Source organism: Podarcis bocagei (genome assembly GCF_964188305.1).
Source record: "Podarcis bocagei genome assembly, chromosome: 4".
NCBI classification, from domain to species: Eukaryota; Metazoa; Chordata; class Lepidosauria; order Squamata; family Lacertidae; genus Podarcis; species Podarcis bocagei.
This window is the reverse complement of record NC_138128.1, coordinates 33,664,680-33,672,337: the sequence shown is the minus strand read 5'-3', so window position 1 is coordinate 33,672,337 and position 7,658 is coordinate 33,664,680. Positions and strand designations below refer to the sequence as shown.

Genomic DNA, 7,658 nt, shown 5'->3' with positions numbered 1-7,658 from the left:
GGTATGCATTTGTTTGTTTTTATATTGTATACTGCCCTGTGAACCTCAGATGAAGGGTCGTATAGAAATGTAATTAAATGATAATAATAATAATAATAATAATAATAATAATAATAATAATAATAATTCCTCCTCAGGTGGGGGATTCCTCACTGCAAGATTACTTAAAGCCCTAGCTATGCAGCAAAACTGTGGAGAGAATGCCATGTGTTTCTGTTGTTGTTTTAAAGAAAGATATATTCTATGACAACTGTGGCCTTATATTCTTATAATGTTAGAAGCTGGTTTAGCTTTGGTTCCCAGGTGATGTTATGGAAAAGCAGCAATGGGAGAGCGAGCTGCAGGTGGCTGGAAAGCAAAACAGGATGTTGATGTTTGGGACTGTACCATGGGAACAAAGGGACAGTCTATTCACTGTACTGAGCACCGGATGTTAGCTCAGAGTGTCATCTGGCCTGTACTGGAAGTACAGGGGTGGAGTTTAATCTCTCTACTGTTGGAGTCTGATGAGAGCAGACGCGTTTCTCTGTACTGCAGCAAGGACAGAAATAAAGACATGTAAATACATTTCTGTCTGTCTCTCTCACCTCCCTGGGGGAGGCAGGGAGGAGGGGTGAGTGGTGTGTTCTTCTCACGCTTGAGGAGGATCACCGGAAGTGATCCAGCCTGTATCCTGCCGGGAGACGCAGATGGGGAGGTCAACAAGGCGCTTAAGCCGAGTGCCTGGAGAGTGGCCAGTTTTCCTCTGATAAGGCTTAAGAATCCGAGAGGTGAAAGGTTAGCAGAAAGACAATGCTTCAAAACTGAGTAAGCTGGATTGGATGAGGCACATTTCAGTCTGGTTGGCTGGAGGCTCCAGTCAGTTGGACAACAAACGGTCAATTGGAGATCAACAGTCAGTGTCTGTGTGTCAGAATCAGAGTGTCAATCAGTCAGTCAGGTGTTGGTATGGAGGTAATTGGCTGGGATCGAGTACTAGGCTTGAGGCAAAAGCCATTTAGAGGCTAAAGTCAGCAGCAGCAGCAGCTCTAGCTCTGGACTGTGTGGAAACTGCCAACTAGCATCTTAGGCCCCAATACAGGCATTTGATTTTGATTTTGTGTATAGAACTCTCTAAATAAACCAGTTTAAATTAACCTAGTCCCTGGAGTCCATCTCATATCCAAGTCCAAGCATGTTACCAAATGATTGTGAGGCCTGAAGGAATTGGTGGCAGTTAAAAAATTAAAAATACACCAGTGCAGGTACTTGTGGTATAAGCAAGTGAGGCTGAGAACCCTGGGATTCTTGGCACTGTGGTGGCAGAGATAGGAGCTTTCCACAGAAGCCCAGGACCTGAATAGATCTTCTGATGAGAAAGAGGACTCTCAGACAAGAAGAATGGATGAGGGTCATCCATACAGGAGGAGAGTTCAGTCTCTGAGGCCATCAGGCCTCAAGCCCGTATGAGTGTCTTGAATGGTAGATGGAAGCCCATAAAGAGAAGTGCCAAAGTTTAGGGAAGACTCATTGGGAGTCAATATCTTCTCAGGAGTAAGGTCCTCCTCACAAGGAGACCTCTCTTTGACAACAGGTAATGGAATTCAGCTAGAACTCGGGTGTGGTTCCAGCAGCTGCAGCCAAAAAGCCATGTTGGAAGAGTTGCTTGAACGTTTTTCTGCCAGTGCTGTGTCTTTTGCCAGACTTCCTACTTGCCTGGGATTGGACTTTGCACCACCCCTCCCACCCCTCTTTCTTTTTCCCTTTCTCCTCCTGTGACGAGGCTGCATTTTAATGTTTTAATGTTGTATTTTAATCTTGTTTTTAAGTTGCATGCATTCAACTTGTTTTTATTATTGGTTGTTAGCCGCCCTGAGCCTGGCCTTGGCTGGGGAGGGCAGGGTATAAATATATTATTATTATTATTATTATTATTATTATTATTATTATTATTATTATTATTATTATGTGAGCCTTTGTTTGTCTGGGGCCTTGGGTGTGTCACTGCTGTCCTGTGACAGCTCTGTTCTCTAGGAGTTTCTATTCAAGCCAGAACCCACCTAGGACAGAACAATGTCCCTGATATATGAGCACCCAAGAAGCAGATTCATAGCATGGTGTGTGTGTTTTTATATTCAGCATTTGCTACTGGAGGCTATGATGACCTTGGTGTCAAGAGACATCCTTAATCACATTTCAAAATATATCCAATAATTGCCTGCTGCTGAAAATGTACTGCACTTCACATACTAAATGCCTGAGTAAACGGAAATATTTTTACCTTGCACCTAATGATAATAATGTAGAGGACAAAGGCACTTCACCTGAAAGGGTGTTCCATAATGGCGGTGCCACCACAGAAAGGGCCCTTCCATAGTTTACCATCCGTTCTCTTCTCATACCTCTCTCATGTTCAGACCCCATTTCAGAGTCATGCCTGAAACCGTGGAAACTCACTGCCAGTCACTGTAAAAAATACTGAGTTAGATTTTATTATTATTATTTTATTAAATTTGTATACCACCTTTCATACGAAGATCAAAGGTTGTTCACAAGACAAAACTGCAAAACACAGATGTGCTAGTGGCCCAGCTCAGTAGAAAGTGGTTTTTGATCTTCCATGTTGCCATAATTTCCCTTTTTGCCTTTCCCTTTTTGATTCTTGTCTCTTCTGTTTTCTATTAAATATCTTAAACTGTGTACCACCTTACATGTATTGGCAGAAATGTGGTATGTAAATGTATAGGCAAGTAACTGAATCCTGGAATATATAGATGCATCTAATGTTTAAAGCTCAACTGTGATTTGGTTGTTTTTTTCATTTCTTTTTTTAAAAACATGTGTGCAACTGTCAGCATTACCTTAAAACAATGTCAGGGGAGGCCATGTTGGATTCTCTAATTCTTTCATAGTGCACATAAAATCAACTCGGTGAAACATTTATGGCACCATGTGTAGCTTAAGGCTTGCAATAACCCCATTATTATTGTGCAATGCCTGACCACAATATCTTTTACACAACTGCTTAAACCTTAGTCTGTTTTATGAAGGGCAGAATGTCTCCAATTTACTCTGGCTAGACATCACAGTATTTTCCCAATGTTTTGTTGTTGTTAAAATATTATCTGTATTTGCAGAATTGCAGGGAATGTAAAATACACTGAAGTGCGCCCTTTCAGAGACAGGTGAGAATGGTTACAGGGATCAGATTTGACAATGAAATACACAGCACTTTTTTGTTGGAACATGTGGGGTATTTTGTAGGAATGTCTGCATCCTGTTCATTTGCAAGTTTTAAAGCCGATACCTTTTCTCACCCTCAATCCCTTTTCCTTTACAATATAAAAAGGAAAACAGGTGCCTTTGGGTCTGGTTGTGTATCCAGTAAAACCTTAAATTTCCGTCAACATTGCTACCTTTTTGTGGGAAAATATCCAACTGGGGTGGGGTGAGGGAGGTTGTCTAATTAGTTTCCCTACAGGAATTGTATTGGATGTCTGCAAGTGTAACTCTCTGCATAAAGTTGTCAGAACATGTGGTTTTCTTTTTAATCAAAGTTTAACTGTGGGGAGCTGTACTTCAAAGAGTGAAAGGGTCCTCTTTACATCCCTCTATTGCAAAATCTAATAGCTTTGAAAGTTTGACAACTGCAGAAAGGTGTCCAGAGTCTCATTCCTGTCTATGAATTCTCTGAGTTCACATTTAGAATAGATCTAAATTCTGTATGGATGTGGCAAGTTTTAAAGCTGTGTGTATATTTGTGTGTGTGCATATGTACACATGCACACATTATTTCTGCAGACAAGAAAATTCTAAGTGATTTTTGCCAAAAAGATGCAAGGTACAAATCTGAAAGGGCTAGTTCAATATGTGCGCGACCACACATACATGCGTCGTGCCAAACCAAGAAGTGACCCAAAAACATCACAAAAATGTCACACAAAAAGGGGAGGAATGGGGAGGGTTGGGGGCAGAAAAGGCTGTTTGCAGGCTTTTTTCTGAGGTATATAATAAAAATAATTTCCTGTCCTTCATCAGCAGGTCAATAATTTTAAAATTCGGATTTCAAAATGGTTACAGTGGTTTATAGTCACAGGAATAAAATGCTGTTATGCCCTGATTCAGCACAAGAGGCTACAGTTATCCCAGCCCTGATGAAGTTCAAAACCACCTACATGCTTGCCTCCCTCAAAAGCTCTTCCCCTGTCTTCGTAGCTTGCTGCAGGAGATTAGAGGTGTGTATGTCAATTTCAGTTTATCTCTATTTCTCAACTTTCTACTCTTAGATCCCGTTCTTGTTATTTCTATATCATGCAATTTGCTTTTTAAATCCTCATTTTAGTGTGAATATCTCTTTATATACACATCTTGTATATGACAATTTGGCCTTATATACTTATACTTATTATTATTATTATTATTATTATTATTATTATTATTATTATTATTATTACAAAGGCAATCTCTTATGCACTACCTTTTCGTATGCTATTTTCACTGATATATGCATTTTATGCACACTTTACCCTAGTTATGCATAGGCATTTTTGTACACATTACTTGGCTGCAGAACTGCATTGCAAAAGTCAGAGGAGTGCGAATATGAAGGATGGTTGTGCAATGGATCTTGTTTCATCTCAGAAAGTGAGATTCGGGTAGGTTCACCTTGAATGTAAACTGATTCAAATTTCCCCTCATTCCTACACATAGCTGTGACTGTGAGCCTTGTGGCAGGAAGCCTGGGATTAATAGATACTGGTGCATTCCTGAAGAGGGAATAGAACTGAACCCTCATCCAGAAGAACCACGTTGAAGTGTTGCGTCAAAGTGATAAGTATATTGACAGATCGGCAGCGTGATCCTCTGCAAAAATGGAAGTCCCACTAAGTTATACCAGTACAGTTTTCTGACATGGACGAGCCGAGATAGCCAATCTAGTACTCAGAGAAGCTTGTTCCACTGACAATTTTCAAATGCGCTTCTGATTATTATGTTTTTTTCCTAAGTAAATATTTTCTCATTTCAGGTACAGATACTGCACTCATCACTTGGAGAGAGATTGCCTAATTGCTCCGCAAAAGTGCTGCTCTGTGTGTGGCAAAGCAAAACAGCTGGGAGGGCTCCCTGATGGTCTTGGGGTTACATGCAAGCACGATAATGAGCCACTGTGCATTCACCAGGTTTACAGACCATCTGGCCATAAAGATCAGTCCTGGAGGGGGCAGCAATGCCCTGGTCTGACTTCCGTGTTGAAAGCCTGTGAGGATTCCTGCTAATGACAGATAATCACTTACATACTTCCCAGTTGAGGAGGTACTGCTTGGTTATGGAGGGCAGGGAATTGGGTTGTTTTGAAAAATAAAAGACACAAGGTGCAGAAGAGTTCAAGAGTTAGATGATGCCCCCTTTCCAAATATACTTCACTTCTGCACATTAACAGCATGAAGGATATATGCCGTAAATATTATTCCTCATTCTAATGCCTGCCTAGCAAAATTCTTGAATCTCCCAACTCACTCTTCATTTTAGCTGCTCTTGACAAATTATTCTATAATGCAAAGCAAAAGCGATAAAAAGGGAAGGTACGGTATAAATTCCTTTTCCTTCACTTCTTCAGTGACCAAACTGAGACTCTTTAATATTCCTCATAAATCATCTCATTGTGGAGCAGTTTGCTGTGCTGTATGTGTGCATGCATGCAAGTGTTCGTATGACAGAAGCACATTTCTTCCATCCAAGGACAGCATCAGAAGTAAGCCTGCCAAGGTGAAGCATGATAGCTTTCACTGCAAGTATTGCAAAACTCATTTGGCAGGCTATCATATGTAGCAGGAGTGAGATGACTTCAGCCTTGTGTTGTATATCTTCTTTCTGCACAAGAATATGCATAGCCCATCCACCACTGGGCATTAAAGTGCACACTGATGATCCGTTAACAGTTAAAGGGCAGTCTAGATGTAACATCAATGACGTGATTAACGATCATGTTGTGCAGTTTTAAAAATTAAGTAACAAATTTGTAGGGAGGGGGGTGGACCTTATTACAATCGCAGCATGTGGGGAAGAAAGTTTTAAGCCTTTCCTCCCAACCACAATGTCTATGGCAAACATACACTATGGACTAGTTAGCATTAGGACAGAAATCCATTGGTGCCAATAGAAGCTGTTTTCCTAATGCCAATTGCAGTGCTTGTCGGAATTCATTAAGACTTCAACTGGGGGCAAGGGAAATTTAAATATCCTCTCCCCACACACTGATTCTGATAACAATAGGGAACCCCTTGTGTATGAACGTATGTATGTATTTAACCACGTTAACATAAGGATGTAAGCATAACCCTCCTGGATCAAACCAAAGGGCCATATATGCCAGCATCCTATTCTCGCAGTTCCAAATTTGATATCTATGGGAATACTACAAGCAAGATGCATGCTACAGCTCTCTCCCCAATCATGTCTCCCCACAATAGGTATTCAGAGGCACTGACACTGGCAGTCAGATCTGATTTATTAGGCCACATGACAGAGGTGAGTAGCAGCAGGGGCAAAAGTGGGCAGATCATTGCATGTAACTTTTACCTTTTGTACAGAAGACTAGTTTCTACGCACACACCCCTCTAGCCACTGTACAGGCAAGAAAGAGTCATGATCAGAGTTCAATGGTACATTCCAGCCAGTCAAAAACACTTGAGGAAGGTGCAAAGCAGGGCCAGTGAAGAATGGGGCTTGAGGGGAGCCCCCAGGGTCAGATGGAGAGGACCGGAGGACCACATTTATCGCCCTGGCCCAATGTTTCTTACCGCTGCTTAAATGGTCTACTAGAAACTGGCCAGCAGTCAACTTAGTGAAATATGGCTTACCTTCTGCCTACTAGGCATAGACCCATTTCTAATGCTTAGTTTTCTTCTACATGGAGATGGCAGTCAGAGTCACATCTATGCTATTTACATTTCCAAGGCCTGAGGTTGATTGCACTAAAATGGCAGGGGGGAAGAACCCAACTTCAAAATTGCTCTGTTTGAGGTTCTCATTTCTGCAATAATATTCAATGGACTCTGGAGAAGACCTAATCAGTGTGCCTACCAAATTCATTTCCTATTCTAAGGCCTATATCAGCACCAAAGTAGACAGCAGGAGGCCCAGACACTGGATCAGCCAGAGAATGAGCTCAAATAGTAATTAGGTAAGCTTTATGAGAAGAACCAACCAAATAATTAAAAGCAACCCTGAGCAGTTGTTCAACAAATGGCAATTTCCCCCTTTCTGTTGCTGCACCAAACAGCAATTAGTCAATTGTGCACTAGTTTCTTTGATCCCCAAAGGCTTCTCTTTCCCTCCTGATGGATTATTTTGTATCCTGCCATGAAGTTTAACGACACATTGCTGCATAATGCAACACATGCCAAGTTCCTCACGATGTAAAAGGGCATCATGTAACATGATGATTGTTTCTTAAATCTGTTCTTCATGGCACAGTGGGAGAGGAACCCCCAATTAAACTGTTAAACTAGCCAAGCTTTTGGAGGAAGGTGCCCTAGAAAGTAACTTGCATATCTCGAAAACGAGCATTGCTTTCCTAGGTTTCCACCAACTAACCTGGAAAGCTGCCTTATTTCATTGGCTTTCAGTTTGTAGCCACTGATGATACATTTCACTTGTTACAATACTTGCATAGATAC

At 41.3% G+C, this 7,658-nt stretch overlaps 1 long non-coding RNA gene across 1 annotated transcript; it reads left to right on the top strand.

Moving 5' to 3' along the window:
• The first annotated feature begins 1,366 nt into the window (after window positions 1-1,366).
• LOC308584567 lies at window positions 1,367-5,513 on the top strand. The gene is made up of 4 exons (XR_014006925.1): window positions 1,367-1,573; window positions 3,117-3,164; window positions 4,105-4,214; window positions 5,006-5,513. It is a non-coding gene; the product is annotated as an uncharacterized lncRNA (long non-coding RNA).
• Window positions 5,514-7,658: the final 2,145 nt, after the last annotated feature.